The 19,877-nt window shown below is 56.5% G+C and overlaps 1 protein-coding gene across 4 annotated transcripts in view; it reads left to right on the top strand.

Moving 5' to 3' along the window:
- The window catches only part of TFEB (transcription factor EB), a 54,322-nt gene that overhangs the window by 22,939 nt on the left and 11,506 nt on the right, over window positions 1-19,877 (top strand). The window contains exon 1 of one of the 4 annotated variants that reach the window (XM_045498165.1): window positions 4,241-4,349. The exons of 1 other annotated variant lie outside the window; for it this stretch is intronic. The gene's annotated coding sequence lies outside the window, so the exon portion shown is untranslated. Of the gene's footprint in view, window positions 1-4,240; window positions 4,350-9,134; window positions 9,306-19,877 lie in introns of those variants that run through there. 2 more of the 4 variants (XM_045498166.1, XM_045498164.1) reach the window with 2 other exon arrangements.

Below are 19,877 nucleotides of genomic sequence, written 5' to 3'. Positions count from 1 at the left end.
TGTCTCTCCACCCTCTGGTACAGAGAGGGTACCTTTCACCTGGCAGATTTATTTCCTGCTCTCAGGGGCATGAAGGAGAGTCAGAGGGCCCTTCTTGTACCTGTTTTTTTTTTTTTTTTTAACTTTATTTTTTTTATTACTTTAAAAAAATTTTTTATTTATTCTTGAGAGACAGAGAGAGACAGAGTATGAGCAGGGGAGGGTCAGAGAGAGAGACACACAGAATTTGAAGCAGGCTCCAGGCTCTGAGCTATCAGCGCAGAGCCTGACACGGGGCTCAAACTCACCAACCGCGAGATCATGACCTGAGCCGAAGTCCGATGCTCAACTGACTGAGCCACCCAGGCGCCCCTTCTACCTGTTGTTTCTTAAGTACCTGTAATTCAAAATAATCAATATGCCAAGTGACATGTTTTGCTTTCTTTCTCTTGCCCCTCTTAACAGGATTGTTGAGGAACAGTTGGGACCAAAAGCCTGAGTGGGTCCTGAGGAGGACTACATAGAACAGAGGTGCTAAACTCCCTGAACCTCCCCCCCCTCCCCGCCCCCTCCAGAGCTGCCAGGAATTTTTTAGGACTTGCAGCTAACTTCAAAGTCCTGATGTATTTTGTTTGGGCCTGCTCCAAGCTTTCATGTTTCCTGCTGGCCTTGATAGGCGTTTGAATTGGTGGCCCCAAATCTACTCCAGGGGACCCCAATCCTACTCCAGGATTTCCCCAGATGTGTTCTATGGAAGGATTTGGTGGTCAAGCAGGGATGGGAGAGTGGGAGTCAAAAAAAGCAAAACGGTTTTCTTTGCTGGAGGACTTGTCAGAGCCTTTGATATGCTGATATTCATTGTGTACCTCTAACACGGGGTCTCAACATCCTGCAGGATAGCTCAAAGGGCTGGTGTCCAAAGCTCCATTTTCCAGATGGAGAAACTGAGACCTGGAGTGAGGCCTAGGAAATGATTTCCCAAGATCATGCAGTTATCTCTAGTAAAGCTGGGACTAGATCCCAGGGCTCCTGGTTTCATGGCCAGCGCTCTGCCCATGACATCCCCTCCTTCCTGTGTTCTTCTCAGAGAAATGTTGTATGTAGTGCTGCTCCCTTCCTGAAGGCTCCTCGCCTTTTTCTGGCCCCTCCCCTCTGGCCGCCAGCGCATTAGAGGGTGTCCTATTCCCTCTGGGCATCCATTGATGGGAGACGGGGCTATGCCCAGCACACACGCTCCAGGGAGTTACCTGCCCGGCTAATGGATGGCAATAAGGCTGCATCCTAGCTGTGGGGCCCAAGTTAATTGGGTTTCCTGGGTCCCAGTCTCCTCAGCTATATCATGAAACTTCATCACCTGGCTTATCACCTGGAGTTGTTGAGAGGTTCAGCTCTGACACCATATGTGATTGTGCTCTGTTCATTTTCAACTCATGTACGGATACCCATGAGTCTAACTATTCCTATCATTTCTGGGGCACAATGAGGGAAGAACAACGGGAAATCCGAGCAAGGCCCTGGGCCATGGGATCTGGCATGTTCGGACTCCTCGATTCTGACTCAGCCCCCACACTGGATATCTGCCCTTTACTGTGCCACTGTCCTCTCTGGTCTCAGCTCCCCGGTCACCTATGAGGTGGGCCAGTCTGGCTAACTCTGGGATTCATTTTGCGGGTGAGACATAGGGGAGGGAACTGGGGGCACGGTTTCCTAGTTTTCTGTGGGGAAGTTGGTGTTCAAGTTGGGGAGAGAAGGTCAAAGCATCTTGGGGCACCAACACAGGTCTGCCTTGAGTGGGGTAGCCTTCTCCAGCCCTCCCCACCCCTTTGATAACCCCCAGCCTTCGCCCAGGGTGGCTGGCCACCGGGCCTGTAGGGTAGGAGGGTGTGTGAGTGCACCCATGTCCCCGTCGACTCAGCAGTTGGGAGTTTAAATCCCCTAGGCCCTCTGTGGACTGTGGTGGGCTCCAAAGGAAAGGCCAGGAGGTGGGCCAGGCTGGGTTGGGAGGTAGGAGGATTGTCCTCCCCCCCCCCCCCCCCAGGGCTGTTTGCCTGAGTTATTCTCAGCGCTGACTCATTATAGAGTCTATTTTTAGCCTTGTTTCTAAGTGTTGCCAACATCTGGTGCAGCCAGTACCGAAGGGGGTAGGGATGGCAGGGGCGACCCCTTTGGGCATTGCCGGGGACTGGAGCCATTGGCAGGAGGGCGAGGACAGAGCCCTCTATGTCCCGCACCTGTCACGACTTGAAGCCAGGCACGCAGTAGGTGTCCTATTTGTGCTTGTGCATTGATTGCTCTCCCACTGTCTCATCCTTCCAGGTCCAGCCCCTGTGGGGGGCAGGGAATGAGTGTTACCTGCCCCCCAGCAGGAGCTGATGGTACTTCCCAGGTAGGCTTTCCCGTGTCCACCGCTCAGAAGTTCCAGCTGGCTTCTGACACCCGCAGAGAGGGACCTCAGAGGAGGGAGGCAAGCCCCAAGCCGGGGCCCCTGTGACAGCCACCACCAGAGGAGACGCCGGCAGACATTACAGGGGAGGAGTGTGGCTCAGTGGTTATGGGTATACAGCTGGACTGCCTGGGGCCCAGGCCTGGCTTTGCTACTTCCTAGCTGCGTGACCTTGGGCAAGTCGTCATCCTCTCTGTACCTCAGTTTCCTCATCTGTGGGACAAGGATGGGAGTACAGTGTTTTGAAGACTAACAGAATAACGTGTGAAGTGCTATATAATAAGGAGGTGGTGGCCTTCTTACCACTTTCGTTGTTGTTATTACTAATGAGAAGCTCTGTGTGTGCCCCCTCTGTATGTTGGAGTGAGTTGGGTAGGAGGCTTCTCAGCTTTTCTCTGCGTGAAGTGAAGCTAGGGGTGGGGCCCGGAGAGAGTGGTTATAACCCCGGCATCGTGATGGCCATCCCTGCAGGGCTGCAGCAAGGGATAGAGAGCGTACAGGCGGGTTGGGATGTGGGCTTTCCCCTTCATGGGTTGAATGAGTCACTTAAGTTTTGTCACCATCCATTTCCTTACCTACAAGACAGATATGATCACAGGCCATAGAATTCTTGCTGGGCACACGGTGGGAACTGAATCTGTGAAATTTTGTGGGGGGCGGGGCGCATTGCTGGGTCCTTTTCCCGTAAGGGGGATGGGGTGCCATTGCCTTGGGAGTCAGGGAAGCTTGAAGAAGGGGGGCTGTGATCCTAGCTCTCCCTCAGCTGTGTGATCTGCACACATTTCTTGCTTCCCCTGGGCTTCTGTAACACAAAGAGGTCAGAGAAAGCTGGTCTTGAGACTTCCTCAGAGCCTCAGGGAGTGATCTGGGGACTGTTTGAGGGACAGTCTGGGGACTGTTGAGGGAGGCCCCAGTTGGAGGCCAGGTGGTCTGGCCACCCCCCTCAGCCCCACAGAGCTGCTTTATTCTCATGCTTTCCATACATATTGAGGTTCTAGGTAAAGTTTATCTGAAAACAGGGCTCTCCTGCTAGAAATAGCCCAGGAAATCTCTGGTGGGTGACTTCCCAGGCCTCTTGTCATCTGATGGGCATTGGCTCTTGGAGGTGACCCATGCAGGGGGAGGTGGTAGGGCTGAGATGGGGCAGAAGGGCCCCTGCCGCAGCACTGGCACATAGCAGGTACTCGAGAAATATTTGAAATGAATGAATGGAGTGGCACTGGGGCAGTATCCCAGAGGAGCAGGAGCTCTGATTTGGTGGCAGATCTTCTCCTACCCTTTCCTCTGTCCCCCGCTTTGGCCAGCCTTAGGCTCCCTCAGCTCTGGGGTCCAGGTTCAGCCTCCCTCACTCAGAGCCCCAGTTTGTCCCTTGATAAAATGAGCGTGATAGGCTCAGCCTCAGAAGGTCCCTTCTGGCTCTCAGCCTCGGTTGTCAGGGCAGGTCACACGCATCCACACACGCATCCACACACACACACACACACGCCCGCACATAGCTCCGTGACGTGGGCCTGGCTGGGGGGTGGGGGGCTCCTCTTCCCCTCCCCAGGCAGGAGCCCCCTCAAGTTCTCCTGAAGTGAAGGTTGGGGTGCTGCAGGTCTCTGGATGGGGCCCCCAGGAGATGATGTGCTGGAACTGGGGCTCGGCCTGCGGGTGTGAGAGGAAGGGTGGGCATCTGACTGTGTCCTCTGGGCTGCAGCTGCCACCGTGACCTTTGTGTGTGACCTTCTGGGAGTGTGGGCGGCTGCCCACAGAGCACATATTTGTGTTGTTCTGCCTGGGTGTGAGGGGGTGGTGTGAACGGTGGCAGTGAGGGAGCAAGGGCAGTTATCTCCTGTTGCCGGGAGCCGCCAGGGCTCTGAGAAGAATGGAAAGTGATTTCATGCAAAGGAGCCCTTCCGTCTCTGCCTTTTGGCCACAATCTGAGGTATGGGGTGGCCTGGCTTCCTTCCTTTCCCCCACCTGCCTGCCAGAGGCCCCTGTTCCCCCTCCTCCTGCCTCAGGGATAAGGGACTGCCTTGATCTGCAGTCTGACACCCCTCTCAGGGGGTTTTCGGGAGTTGGTCCATACCCGCAGCTATAGGAGTCGGTGTGGGGACCAGGAGGGCATCTAGGCCTCGATTCCTGACACTACGTCATCCCCTAAGCCGGAGGAAGTAGCCTGCAGAGGCCCAGGCCAGGATGCTGTGGTCATTACCCCATTACCAGCCCAGTGGTTTTCCAGCTTGAGAAGACCTGCCAGGGAGGGGAGGGGAGAGGCCCCACCTGCCCACTGGCTCTGCCATCCCAGCTGCAGCCCTGCTGGTGACTCATGCCCCTGGGGAGTGAGCCCAGCTTCTCTCCCCTGGGGCACCCGGGGCCTTGGTGCTGAGCCCAGGGCCCCAGCAAGCTGGTGGCGGGGACGTGGGGAGGTGTGGTGTTGGGATTGAGGCCCTCTGTCTGGGGAGAGGTCGCAGCAGATTTTTCTCGCACCTTCTCCTGGCCCCGCAGACTACCTTCCCTTTGCCCACAGGGGAGGCCACAGCCCCCAGTTACATAATGGGTCCCAGATGCCTCCTGAGTGAGCAGCCCAGTGGGGCAGCTGGATCCAGGAGTCCCTGTTCCCCAGTGCCCGGCACTGTGCACGACCCCATTCCACTGCCTGGGCTCACTGAGGGCGTGGGTGGTGCCTGCCTTCCTACGCAGCCCCCAGTGGGGCTGTGCCGCCTGGGAGGGATGGGGAGGCCCTCTCCAGGGAAATGAATTCCTGGCCTGACCCCAGATGCCGGCCTGCCCAGCTCTGCTCCAGGGTAATGCTGGGTGTACACACAGCCCCATTGTATGCCTGGGCTCTGTGCCCGCCATGGGCCTGGCACCAGCTCTATCAATAGCAGTGGCTCCTCAGTTCCTCGGCACCCCCTGCCAGGGCCCGAGCCACTGGGCCCCTGGTGGGGAGGAAAGGAGGCCTAGTGATCGGGGTGGTGGGTGTGTCCTGAGTGGAGGGGCCGGGACCATTCGGCCCCTTGAGGAGCCAAATGAATACATTTGCTTTTCTCACCAAGTGTGAGGTACAGGAGCAGGGAGCGTTATCCCCCATTCATATGAGGAGACCGTGGCATTGAGGGGCAAGGTGACTTCCCCAAGGTCACACAGCTACCAAGCGGTGGAGCTCAGGGCTGAGCCCAGGCGGCCTCGGGACCAGAGTTGGAACTCGCTTCCAGCTCGGGGTTTAAGAAAAGGCAGGCTTGCCTTCTTCTTTTCACAGCCCAACTTTGGGGACTGTGGCAGGCCACTTCTGGAAAGTGTATGTTCCCAGGGTGGAAGGGGGCCCAGGAGCAGTACGGTCTGGAACCCCATGTGCTTGGGAGAAGCGTGGTAGTTAATTTTCAAGGATGATGTAGGTGGCTGAGTGGGCAGAGCAGGTCTCCAGATCTAGAAGACAGCTCTGTGCCTCAGTTTCCCTCCTCCACCTGCATCGTGTATCTCTTGTGCTTCTTGGGAGGGCCCAGGAATGTAGAGGTGAGACGTGGTGAGGGCTGGGGCCTGGAGCCTCACACTCTTTTCCTCTGCTCCACAGACCGGTGGGGAAGGCCCCCTTCCCCAATCTAGATGCCCCTGGAGGCGGGCTGCCAAGGCGTCCAGCCGCTTCTATTCTGAGAGTCCGTCCTGAGCTGCCCCATCTCCTCAGGTTTCCCAGCCTGAAGGGACCTCTGAGGCTGTGGGCAGCTTGCAGAGGGGCAGCCTGGCTCTAGGCTGTGAGGGGGGTCCCGCTTCTGCCCATGTCCCTCAGGGCAAGATGGATGGTGCCCAGATACCACTCTTATGGGGTCTGTCCCATTTCTCACTCTCTGGGGCTCTACCTCTACCCCACGAGCCCTGACCCCTGGGGCTGGGCAGAGCTGAAGCTCCTCCCTTCCCTTGGCCCACCCTCCTTGTCCCCTGTCATCCTGGGCATGCGTCCTGGGCATGCGGCCCTCCTTCAGTGCCGCCTCAGCCCTCTTAAAAATGGACAGGGCATTCTGCAGTGAGCACAAGATTGTGTAACACCATGACTGGGCCGTGGGGACAGGTGGGGAAGAGAGAAACTGGAAGCTCCCTTTTCCGCTGCCCCCCCCACCCCCTGCCCTGGAGGCTTGTCTCCCTCCCCACTCTGCTGGGGCTCAGCTTTCTCTGTTTAAGCCGCTCCCACCAACCAGCCAATACAGCTCCGTCCGAGGCCACAGGGATGGACACGTCCAAGGGCTTCCGGAGGTGAGTGATGTTTGGACATTCTGCAGAAGGAAGGGGGATGGGGCGAGGAGAGGGAGTGAGGAGGCCTCCTCAGCTGAGCCCAGAGCTCGTGGTGGAAGGGCATCCTGGATGCCTCCAGGCCTGGTAGGGAGTTTGGACTCTGGAGGACAGCGGGGCACCACTGGGGGTGATGGAGCAGGCAATGACTTTTCTCTGTTGGTCAGCCCATTTTGTGTCCACTCCCTTGTTCTCTCAGGGCTGTTTCCTTTCTCTGTTCCTCCAAAGACAATACACCCTTCTCTCTGCTCTTCAGCCCCTTCTCTCTGATTCCTGCTCACCCCCTCCCACACGTCCCACACGTTCTTGGCGTCCTCTGCTCCACCGTCTTGGCCTGTTCCCCTGCCCTGCTTTGTCTGGCCTCCTCTCCCTCTCCCCAGCCCCCGACCCCCCCCCCCCCCTTCCCTGGGGTAGGGCTTGGGTGGAGTCGAGCCTTTGAGGAATGGGATATGGGCCTGGCGGGACCACACAGGGTACTGGCGCGATGGAGAACGTCTCCGGAGGATGTTCCCTGTTCTGACATGGCTCTCTACGCCCTTCAGAAAACGACTGGGTCCCACAGCGTGGCTCGTCAGGAGGATCTTACTTGTAATTTGTCAACCTGATACACGGAGATACAGATTTCTCTAGCCGATAAATCAGAGAGTGGTGGGCCTTCGTTTTCTTGTTGTTAAGTTTGGCAGAGAGGATATGGACCCAGATGGGAATCAGACTGCAGACAGCTATTGTTTCCTCCCCAGCATCCATCTACCTATACACGTACGCACGCATCCGTTATATCCCCACGCACCTTGTCCGTGCTCTCATGCATGCATAGACGCCCGTTCATCAGATATTTACTGAGCACCTGTGTTAGGTGTTTTACATTTAATCCTTACGGAAATTCTCCAAGACGGCCATTCTCAGCATTTTGCACATGAGGACGCCAAGGCCCCGTGAAGTGAAGTGAGTTGCTGAACGCTGCACGGACAGTAAGGGACACATCTGGAACGTTCAGCTCTCCGAGCCTGGAAAGACAAGCTCTTAGTGTGGTATCAAAGTGGCCCCCCCGACCCCGGGTGTCCCCAGTGCATAGTTCTTAGCATGGAACATCACAGCTGTGCTATCGAATGAATGGGCCTGTCGAGGTTCTGGAATGCTGGAGTTCTCTAGCTCCGTCTTTGGTCCGTCCCGGGGTTGGGGGGCAATGCAGGGCCCCGAGCCCTCTTGGCATTTGCCACCAGTAACCACGTGTTGGCACGACCACCCCTGGAATGGATGCTTCTTTGTCATAGAATGTGCCAGACGCTGGCGCATCCTCGTTTCTTCGCTCCATCTTGCCAACTCTGCTTCCGAGGGAGGTCTTACCCCTAACAGGCGGGAAAGTTCTAGGTGCACGGTTGGCCACTGCAGCCAGTCTCTCCCGGTGGCTAGGCTCTCAGGCTGGTCCTTTTACTGGCCTTTCTATCTAAGCTGCTCCGTTACAGGTCCTAACCTCCTCCTCAGGGCCCACTGGCTGAGACAAGGATGTGGGTACAGGTAGTTTACTTGGGAGGTGACCCCAGGAAGAACCCGCAGTGGGGTAGGATAGGTGGGGTTGGATAGACAGGGAAGGGAAGGAAGCCAAGAAAATGTGTGTTTGGGAGCAGGTGACTGCTGTGACATCTGAGGCTCGGGCTCACTGGGGGCCCCTGTAGAACCCCGGGACGAAGTGGGGTGAGGGAATGGGTGTCTCTTCACTAGCCCTGCAAGGTCTCTGGCTAAGAGCTGCTGGGGGAAGACGGGATGCTGGCTCTGACATGGAAGCGGGTGCCAGCAGCTGGCAGGGGGTGTGGCCGGAGCCCTGATGGCCTCAGCAGCACCCACCGAACCCAGGCCTGGGAGTCCCTTGGAGTATGCCTCTTGTCAAGCCCCGTGTCCCTAGCGCCCACGAAGGGACGCTGTCTCCAGGCCCACGAAGCTGCCACTCTCAGCTGCCCCGGGCAGACCCTGCCCCCTGGAGCCAGTCGCCAGGGCCACCTTCGTTGTGTTCAACAGATACTTAAGGAGCTCCTACTGTGTGGCAGAGGAAGCTGTTAGGATCCCTCCAGGCACTCACAGCAGAGGAAAGGGACCCAGCACACACGAGGTCCTTCCTGTAGGTCAGACACCGGCAGCCATTTCCAGGCCCCGTCCAAGGCAAGTGCACTTCTCTGGGCTCCGTCCGCTCCCAGAGGGCGGGACGGATGTGCTGGGTGGCACGGAGCCTGGAGCCACCTTTGAGTCCCCTCCCAGCCCCAGCATCCTGAGACTGTGATTGTAGCGGTTTCTCTGACTTCCTTTTCCTTTTTCTCAATGCCCCTGCCTCTTCCCCTCCTGGGGCCACTGGCCCCATGGCTGCCACGTGGTTGTCTTCTGGTGCCCTCCCTCTGTGTCTCTATGAGGAACAGGATGCAATTTGCGGGGCAATGGGAGGGGGGGCATTTTATTCAAGGGCATCCTTCTGTGTCCCTGGTGAGGGCTCTGCCCGGCGCCTGCTTCCTGGAGAGGGGCCTCCTCCCTGCTGACTCCTGCTCCCACCGTGCAGATTCGCACAGCGGTCCGAAGCCTTATGGGGCTGAGGGCATGGGAAGAGTTAAGAGAGGGAAGTGGTGCGTAGGTAAGGCTTGGGGGTGGTGGTGGGGGGAGGGCAGGAGGCGAGCAGGGGGCAGGTGCTGGGCCCGGTGGGGCGCCGGGCGGCAGGTGGGCCTGCCAGAGCCTCGGCTCCTTGACCTCTCTCTCCAGCCGCCACCCTCCGCCTTTCCCTCCAGGTTTGGTCGGGGCGCAGGTGTCAGGGTGGGCCGCAGGAGCTCGTCCGCCCGTGATGGCCAACCTCACGACCTTTGACATTCTCTCCTCGTCTGCCATGCACCTGCCCCGCTTGCAGAGAAAGGTGGCTGCGCTCTTGGGGCTGGTGCACTGGTGTGAGGGCCGGGAGGACAGATGCCGTTGGCGTGGGCCCCAGAGGTGGACTTTATGATGAGGCTTTCGTTGGGTGGCTCGGGTTGGAGCTTAAGCGACTTTGGTCCAGAGTGGAGGTATGAGGCGTCTCACCTCCCCAGGAGGGAAGCTGGGGAGGCACAGGACGCGGTGGTTGGGAGATCACGAAAGGGGGAGAGAGGAGGGGTGTGCCCCTCCCCCATCCCAACAGGCACAAAATCCAGGGCATTTGGTTCCTCTCTCTCTGCCCCGCTGACGGCAGGGTGCTTCTTGCATTTGAGGACAGAAACAAAAGTTAGGCAAGCTGCTGTGCGAATCCGGAGAGTGAGACTGGGGTGTCCCTCCCATACCTGCGTGTGTGGCAGGGACGGGGCAGGGGCACGAAGCTTACTCCTCCGTAGGTAGTCAGGGTGGAGTCGCCACTGAGGACATTTCACTTGTGGGGGGCGAGGCTGGCTGGCGGGGCATCTGCCAGTTGGAGGAGGGGTGGAGGGGCCAACTGGAGTGTCCCCGGGCAGGACAGAGGTGAAGCTGAGTTTGGGGTCTGGGGCGGCTGCCAGCACCGGGGAGGCCCTGGGGTGGGCAAGGGCTGGGACAGGACCCAGGCGAGGGAACCCCTGGTTTTGTGCCCCACTCGTGTCCCCAGAAGCCCAGCCTGGGGCACGGGCAGGGGAGGAGGGCCAGCGGGGTAGGTGCCTGTAGTGAGCCGAGGAAGGTCTGTGGCTGTCCCGCGGCCTCTGTCTGCGCCGCCGGCTGCCCTGTCCTGCCTCCACCGGGTGTGAGTCAGACCGAAAGCAGAAGCTGCCAGACATTGCACAGGGTGAAGCGAGGCAGAACCAGCCGTGCTATTTTGGAACCTGGTTAATTCCCCTCCTGTCCCCCACCTCGCTTCTCTCAGGGCTCCTGCCCCCTCCTGGTCACTAGCACTTTGCCTCCCTCGAGGGGACAGTTGGGTTGGGACTTGACTTCCCCTGGCATGCGGGGTGGGGGTGCTTCATGTCCCTCCCCTTGCTGGACCCCCTTCCCAGCCAAGAGGTGCTGGCTTCTAGGAAGCCAGCCTTCTGGTGTTGGGGGACAGAGTGCCCCCTCCTGGCTGGAGCTCAGAGCCCTTGATCAGGACACCCTGGCGAGATGATGGTCTGTCCGCACGCACCCTCCCCTGCCCATCTCTCACCACCCTCAAGCCAACTGTCAGTTGCCTCTCCCTCTCTGGAGCTGTGAGCTACAAGGCCTTCAGGGGACAGCCTCTCCCAGCAGGGACTCTTAGAGCGTTGGGAGGGATTTCCGGACCCAGAGTGGAGATATTTTGGGGCCAAGGGCCTTTCCAGAACCCATGACATCACATACCCTGCAGCAGCCCCAACTCATCCCCCTAATCTATGGGTCTTTCTTGGGCATCCTAGGCCTGCTTGAGGTTCTGGCCCCACGTTTTAGGCTTTCTTTGGAGCCCGCATGAGCCTGGGGGCCCCTGGCAGTCCAGTCTGCGGTGGCGAAAGAGGTCAGTAGGGTGTGTGTTTCTGAACTGAACGTGGAGGTGTAGAGGTGAGAGCCATTACCCATCTGTGGACAGGGTGGACAGGGGTCCCGCCCCCACCTGAAGCTGTGTGGTGGGACAGAGGGTGGGCTTTGCGGTTGCCCTACGAGAGTGTGTGCGTCAGAAATGGGCATGGCCTCCACTGTGTGTTGCTGCCTCTGGGGGGACCCTGAAGTCCGAGCTTCACCCAGCAACCTGGAGTGGTAGATTTCATGCTTGGGCCGGTGGGGGGGTGGTCAGCAGGCACATTGCAGGTGACCAATTACTGCAGTTGACAGGGATGTGGGTCCTGGTCAACCTTAAGAGAGCAGGACTCAAGCTTCTCGTTGCTCAGATGGATTTGGGGCTTAGGCAGGTGAGAGCAAGGCTAAGGCAGTAAGGTCTCCTAGGCCGCCTGCAGGGGCTTCGGCACGCCCCCTGCCTTCTATACATCACACAGCAATGAGTTAAATGCACAGCCAGCCCGGAGCCCTGAGCCCTGTGATCCTGCCTCCACCTTGGCTCCTGGCCCCGAGAATCAGGGCTGTGCGCTCAGGGTCACCGTGGGGCTCAAGAGAGCCCTGCTGTCCCTGCAAGTATGTCTTCCCGCCAGGGGCCTGCACCTCCTCACTGTCTCCACCCGTCACCCACTTTTATACTTGGAACCAGGTGACCAAGCCCCCAGAAGACTGCAAATGACTTCCCCCATCAGATCTCCTAGAATGCTATGTGAAGAAGCCGATTCTGATTCAGTGAGTCCGGGCTGGCCTGAGAGAGCCTGCATTTCTAACCAGCTCCCAGGGGAGGTGATGCCTGGGGGTCCTGCTTTGAGTGGTGAGGCCTAATAAGGCCCTGTCCCATCTAAACTCCAGCCAGATTGGCACTGCTCACCTAGCTGGGGAACTAACACTCATGGGCCACCCCCTAGGTGCCAGGAGCATCACACACTTGAGCTCCTTGATCCCTCCTTTACCTACTCTGAGGGAGGTGGCATTATCACCATCCGGTGTTACAGATGCGGAAACTGAGGCTCTGGGAGATTAAGTTCCTGTCCCGGGTCACACAGCTGGTGAGTGGCAAAGCCAGGCAGGGACTGAATGGGGGATAGTTCCGGAGGGACAAAAGCTGAATGAGGCTGGCATCCTGTCTCACCTGCCTGCCCCAGGGCCCCCCATCACGAATGGGTTTGCCATCACCTGCCTGCTCAGGCCCTTTCCAGACAGACTCCTCAAACGGGCATCTAGCACACTGCCATGGTCCATGCACTCACGAGCCTGGGCCAGAGGCTGGGTGTGCAGACTTCTAGACCCCTACCAGCTGTGTGACCTCAGGCAGATGGTCAGCCTCTCTGTGCCTCAGTTGCTCTCTCTCTAAAATGGGGGCTATATTGCTACTTCCTCACAGGTGGGTGGGCTTACTTTGAGGATTAAATCAGAAATATATTTCAACTCAGAACAGTGCCTGGTGCATAGGAAGCACTCAGTACAGATAATAATGACCTCCCGTTGCTTTGTACCTGGGAGACTAGAGGCCACCCTCTCTGTACATTCACGCCGTGGCCACACTCGTAGGTGTTTTCCTTCCTTCTTTCCTTTCCCGTCCCCTCTGCCACTGCCTCACTGGACACTTCAGTTACAAAGAGATTGTTTCCAAAGTAGTCAGAGGCCGATTCAGCTCTCGAAGAGGAAGCCGAACGGTGCTTCGTTTGTGGCATACAAGCCAAGCCACGGGGCATTGGAGAGGCTGGGGTGGGGCTGGGGCGGCAAGGATGCAGAAGAAGCCCCCCCAAGAGCAGGGGCCAGAGCCAGAGCTGGTGGGTCGGGCGTGCCGTGGGCCCGGGCCTAGGGCAGGGAGGGCAGGGGTTCGGATTCGGATGGGAGGCGGGAGCCACTCCGTGTGCTCCCCGCATGCTGCCCCTTGCCTGCATCCTCTCCCACCCGGAGTCACAGAGCCTTCCTTGCCCGCGTTGAGGGCAGAGCGCTAGGGTGTGCGGGTGGGTGGGACTGCTGTCTCCTGAGCAGAAAGAAAAGCAGAGGCCGGACCCCCAAGGCTGCCACAGGCCTGGAGGGGGAGTTCGTGTGTGTGCGGCAGCAGTGGGAGTGAGAGTGAGGAGCGGTACCTGGCTCTCCCGCTCCCGGCCCCGCAGGCTGGCTCCGTGGGCACTTGGCCTTGGCTGTGTCCACACGGCCCGGAGCCTCAGGGTGCCCGGACAGAGCAGGAAGGGACCTGCCAGGGATCCCGTCCTGCCCTCTCATGGTATCAGCCAGGGTCCAAGGCCCAGCGAGGGGCAGGACCCGCCTGAGCTCACAGCTGGGCCGTGGGACAGCCAAATGCAGGTCTTCTAATCCCACTGTGCCCTTGGGAAGCGTCGGACGCTTTGGTTCAGGGCTGAAGGAGCCCTTTTGGAAGAGACTCATTCCCAGGCGTCAAAACCGTCAGGTCTCATCTTCCTTGCTGAGGGCTGACCTAGCACCCAACAGAAGGTCAGCTGGTCTTCCTTCAACAGGGAGAGGGGGATGGGCTGGCTAGTGTGGGCAGGGGAGGTCAGGGGCTTGGGACCCTTGGCGTCCCAATCTTGAGTCTGTGCCCTGGACTTTTGGCCCCCTTTGGATCTGGGGGGCCCCTCCTGCCCCTGCTGCAGTCCAGGCCAGACCTCTGTCCATGTAATCGTGTTTCTCTCCAGTCAGCTTGATATACTCTCTCCCTCCCCCCATTGTCCCCTCATGGCCCATGGTAACTGCCTCCATGAGATCCGATCTCTCACCTTAGTCTCTTGAGCCCCTGGGAGTGGATCAGCCTTAGCTATTGAGCAAAGAGAGTTTTCTGCAGGCGGGTGGGGTCTGGCCTGCATTTGGGGGCTTCTGGGAGGGGTGTGCAGGCCTCTCTGGGAATCCTTTGTAAGATTCACTGAGGATAACTGCGGGCGGGGGCATGGGGCAGTGCTGGGAGTTTAGGGGGACAATAATCCACCTACGTGGACCTTTGCTCTTGGCCCCTGGTTTCTTCCCCAGGAAAGAAACCGGTGGTGGTCATGCACCTCAGAGAGACCCGGGCTTGCATGCCCACCTCACTGTGTTCTCGCTATGTGACCTTGGACAAGTCACTTAACCTTTCTGAGTCTTGGTTTTCTTATCTGCCAGAGATGCTATTTGTCCTATGAGATGTTTGTGAGGGACAAATAATCTGATGTGGGTCACATGCTTAGCTCAGTGCCCTGTCCAGAGTAGGGACTCAGGAGTGTTTGCTGAGTGAGAGAACAGGTGATAATTGAGCATGCCTTGGGTCACTGGGCAAGCAGCATTCTGGGGCCCTGAGTCTTGTTCTGGGAATTCCGATGGGTGGGATGGGGTAGAGGTTCAGAAGAAGAACGCTGACTTCTGGGGTGCACCTGCGTGGCTCACTCAGTTAAGCATCTGACTTGGGCTCAGGTCATGGTCTTGAGGTTCACTGAGTTCTCTGCTAATAGCCTGGAGCCTGATTCAGATCTCTCTCTGCCCCTCCCCCACTTGTGTGCGCTCGCTCTCTCTTTCTCTTTCTCTCTCTCAAAAATCAATAAACATTTGGTGTGCATGCGTGGCTCAGTTGGTTAAGTGTCAGACTCTTGGTTTCGGCTTAGGTCATGATCTCACGGTTTTGTGGGTTTGAGCCCTACGTCATCGGGCTCTGCACTGAACAGCATGGAGCCTGCTTGGGATTCTCTCTTCCTCTCTCTCTCTGTGCCCCTCCCCCACCTGCGCTATCTCTGTCTCTCTCAAAATAAATACACTTAAAATTAAAAAAAAAAAAAAAAAGGAAAAAAAAAAGAAAGCTGATTTCTCTGGAAGCTTCTTTGTACCTGCAGAGACTGGTAGGTGGCCAGGAAACAATTGGAGAACAAAGCAGTGTAGCCACAGGCAGGATGCTCAAATGGACCAAGTGTCTGCCAGACGAGATGGGGACAGGGGAGCCAGGGAAAGAGAGGAGAGAGACAGCTGCTCACTGAGGGGGCGGAGTGAGGGATATGACCATGTGTGTGCGTGTGTGTGTGTGTGTGTGTGTGAGAGAGAGAGAGAGAGAGAGAGAGGAGAGAGAGAGAGACAGGCAGACAGAGGGTCTGCATGTGTGGCTGGGCTGTATCTGTGCATAACACAAGGGCAGACTAGGACCTTTCTAGTTTCTTCTCTCCATGCTTCCCAGTTACACGTCCCTCAGTGGCAGTCTTCCTGGGGCAGGCTTCATGCCAGGGTCCGGCTGGTGCCTTTGGGACAGGATTGGCGCCTCTCTGGTCTGGGATGGCCTTTGAAGGCTCTCCATTTGCTGCACAACTGCCGTGCCTTGCCCCGGGCCAACAGGCGGGCCAGCCAGGAGGCACCAGCTCCCACCCTTTCCTGTGGGATGTGCGCTGGGACGTGGGGCTGATGGGCCCGAGCTGCAGGCACGGGCGGCCACTGAGCAGGCCAGGAGCTGTGGCTGCCCTTCATCTCCTCTCTCCTTCCTTTCCCTCCTCCCCGCCTCCTGCCCCTATTCAGAGATTTAAAAACAAGCCCCTATTCCCCCCTCCCCCCACCAGCCCTGCAGCCTCCTGCGGTGGGTTCCCTAGAGGCAGGCTCTCGGCATGCCAGAGTCAAGTACATCCTGGGTTTGAGTTTGACTGTGCCGCCACTCAGGTGCTCCGTGCAGACCACCCTTTTGGAGCTTTAGTTTCCTCCACTGTTTGTTCCCCGTCTTTACTGATCACAAACAGAGGACTGGCCAGCCTGTGCCGAGGCTTGGCACTTGGCAGAGTGATTATGTTGCATGAGAGACAGGGAGAACCACATCCTACATAATAGTCTTTATGTCTGTCCAAGGCGGCGGGGGGGGGGGGGGGGGCACTCAAGCCAGGGGATGGAGGTGAGACCAGACGTTCCCTCTAGGGGAGGGTCCTGGAGGGAGCTTTCCCGGGTGATGACAACGTTCTCCATTTTTTTTATTAAAAATTTTTTTTTTTTCAACGTTTATTTATTTTTGGGACAGAGAGAGACAGAGCATGAACGGGGGAGGGGCAGAGAAAGAGGGAGACACAGAATCGGAAACAGGCTCCAGGCTCCGAGCCATCAGCCCAGAGCCTGATGCGGGGCTCGAACTCACGGACCGCGAGATCGTGACCTGGCTGAAGTCGGACGCTTAACCGACTGCGCCACCCAGGTGCCCCAGACAACGTTCTCCATTTTGGTCTAGATGGTGATTACACAGACATACACACTTGTAAAAATGCATCAAGCCTTACACTTTAAACCTGTGCATTTTGCTGGGATAAAGGACATCTCAATAAAGGGGAAAAGGCCAAAACCTTAAGATAAAAATGTTAAAAGCGTGGACCACCAACCTCATTCTTGCTCCTGGTACCAGATACCTTCTGATCAAACAGTGGACACTTACCCACGGTGAGTGTGGTTTCCATTTTCTCTTTTTCAGTACTGGAGGAAGCAGGAGGGCCCCACTTTGGCCTCTCATGACATGTAGAGAACCACTGGGCCAGATTCAGACAAACCACCTGAATTATGAAGTATCTCCAGTGTGCTGGGCACTTTGCTAAGTGCTCTATCCACTCCTGGTCTCTTAAAACCTGGAATTAGGATCATTATTACCCACCTGTCTCTCCCATAGCACTGCAGTGAATTATGTGATATACAAGCTTTGGAAAAGAAAATCTTATAAAAGCTGGCCCAAGGCCTTCCTGCCCTAGTCCCATAGGGGTCTTGATATGTTGTGTGTGTGTGTATGTGTGTGTGTGTGTGTGTGTGTGTCCCTTTTCTCAAAAGAAACTTAAGAGGAGCAGTAAGAGAAGACAGTTCAGGGATGCCCTAGACAGGCATGGACAAAGGGACGGTGAACAGTGACAAAGTGGTGACATCTCTCCCCTGCCCATGTCTCCTCTGCCCTTGCCAGAGGTTTCTATACCCAGCATCCCAACTTAGATCCCAAATGTTCTGGGAGAGGTGGCTCCAGCTGGTAAGCCCCACTTGATTGATGGGAAGACTGAGGCTAGGCTAAGACACTGAGTCAGGCCCGAGGCGGGGACTCACATCCACGCCTTCGGATGCCAAGTTCTCACAGCATCTTGCGGGCAGGCTGCTCCTGGGAATCTTATGACATCCTCCCACCCCTAGTTCTCTTTGAGTTCAGGCCAGTTGATGACCCCCAGGCCCTGCAGGGACCCGTGACCACCTTGGTAATTTCCAATGGCCACGGCCCAAGGCACGGGGATCGTGGTGCACATCCTCATTCATCAGGCCTTCCTTTGCCACTGCCTCTGCCAGAGGGAGCTCAGAGAAGACAAAACAAACCCGGGCCTGGAATCTTCCCCTCTCTTCCCTTCCCAAGGCTGAAAGGTTACGCAAGAGGTCACGGGGTCCTTCCCCCTGCCTCCGGGAGCCTCAGCACCTGCTCAGGAGGCCTTCCTTTAGTGGTTGGTTTGATTTCCCTCCAACTCCATGGGGCAGCTCCCGCCCAACTGCTAGTTTGTAACAGCCTGGATCAGAAGAAAGCTTCTTCCGACCACAGAGGCCCAGAAAGTAATAAATGGCTTAAACAGGCATCCCGGCCTTTGGGCTCCCATTCTTTGTTGTTTCAGCCACCAGACATGTGTTTTTCTGGGAATACAGGAAATTATCTCTGCCCTTTGAGGAAGGGCAGAGTTTTCTCTGCTCGTGTTTGGGGATTCCAGACCATTCCATCGTCCCAGACACCCTATAGCCCCTGGGCTGGGCAAAAGAGATCAGCTAGTGAAACCCTTTGATTGTAGGGGACTTCTTCAGTGGGAATCCCTAAAATAAAATGTGGCAACTCCTACCCCCAAGTCCAGGACAGAGGGGCCTAACTCAAAACCCCAGGGTCCAGCCTCCCCACTCATTAGCTCTGTGACCTCCGGCAAGTAACACAACCTCTCTGTGTCTGTTTCCTCATCTGTAAAGTGGGAAGGGGTGGGGGGTGGGAGAATACTGGTACTCAGGTCATGAAGTAATTGTGATAATGAAATAAAAGGCGCTTCGAACACACATCGTCTATAGTAAGTACAGCATAAGCGTATTTCTAATTATTAGTATAAGATATTTTTTCCTGATTAGAAACACATACGTGTTCATTATAGAAAAAGAATAACATTCCAGAAAGTAAAAAGAAAATCACTCATGATTGCATCACCAAAAGAAGTCCATGATACTCTTATATATTTCCTCCCCAGAGGTTTTTCTACGCGTATTTGTACATGGTGATGATCAGATTTTTAAAAAATGTTTATTTGAGACAGAGAGAGTAAGCAGGGGAGGGGCAGAGAGAGGGGGGACAGAGGATCTGAAGCAGGGTCTGTGCTGACAGCAGGGAGCCTGACGTGGGGCTTGAACTTGTGAACTGTGAGATCATGACCTGAGCTGAAGTCAGGCGCTCAACTGACTGAGCCACCCAGGCGCCCCCGATCAAATTTTATATACAACTTTGCATCCTACTTTTTGTCACCTGACATATCCCCATGTTACTCACTGTAAACAAAACAATCCACCAGGAAGAATACCACAGAATTTATTTGACCATCTGGTATCCTGACACAGGAGATGTGTCTTGCCTGCGTTTGAACTTCATAGACATTGAAGGTGCCGTACGCATTTTTGTGGCTCCTTTTGTTTAACATTGTCTGCAAGAGGCGTCTGTGCCGTGTGTAGCAATAGTGGGCTCACCGTCATTCATTCCCAAGTAGCATTCCAGTGGTGGTGTACCGCAGCTCCCTTCTCCATTTCCCTGCTGATGGACATCTGGTGTTTTCCGGTAGTGCTGCTGAGAACGTTCTAGCGCGTGTCCTCCGGTGAACACATGGATGCTTTTCTGTTGGGCATTCACTTCGGAATGACGTTGCTGAGTCATGGGGTGTATGCTTTCTGCTTCCTGCTCCAAGTTTTATTTTTATTTATCATTTAACGTTTTTTTGTTTATTTTTGAGAGACAGAGTGTGAGCAGGGGAGGGGCAGAGAGAGAGAGGGACAAAGGATCCGAAGCGGGTTCTGTGCTGACAGCAGTGAGTCCGACGTGAGGCTTGAACTCACAAACCGTGAGATCATGACCAGAGCCGAAGTCGGATGCTCAGCCGACTGAGCCCCCCGGGGGCCCCTTCCTGTTCCAAGGTTTCAAGGATCGCCTGGAAGGCAGAAAAATCCCCAGGGAAGGTCAGGCCCCACAATTAACGGAGGGGTCCCGGCTCAGCGAAGAGCAATCTGAGGGGTGCTGCGTGATCACGCTCCCTCTGAAGGCGCACGTCTGGGGCTGTAATGGGAAGTGAGCTGGACCCCGGGTCCTGGCCCTTCAGCTCCAACTGGCATGTGACTTCTGACCCGCCGGTGGCCACTTGGCGTCTTCACCCAGGGTCCTCGGCTGGCCTAACAACCATCGCATTGAGGAGGGCAGGGCTCGGGCCAGGCTCTGGGTGGCACCGAGGGAACTGTACCTTTGCATGTGACTGGAAGCAAGTCGGGCTCCTCACAAATGCTGGAAGCTGCCTGCTTTCTTTGCCCCCTGTAGTAAAAGAATCACACAAGTAGCACACAGCCACCCTGTAAGACTTAAGTGCTTCAAAAGTCAGAATGAGAGTGGGGCACCTGGGTGGCTCAGTTGGTTAAGCGTCCGACTTCGGCTCAGGTCATGATCAAACGGTTCGTGGGTTCGAGCCCCGTGTCGGGCTCTATGCTGACAACCTGGAACCTTCTTCTGATTCTGTATCTCCCTCTCTCT

This window comes from Leopardus geoffroyi, chromosome B2 (genome assembly GCF_018350155.1).
Source record: "Leopardus geoffroyi isolate Oge1 chromosome B2, O.geoffroyi_Oge1_pat1.0, whole genome shotgun sequence".
Taxonomy (NCBI): domain Eukaryota; kingdom Metazoa; phylum Chordata; class Mammalia; order Carnivora; family Felidae; genus Leopardus; species Leopardus geoffroyi.
Note: the sequence above shows the minus strand (reverse complement) of the source record. Positions and strands in the feature narration are given on the sequence as shown.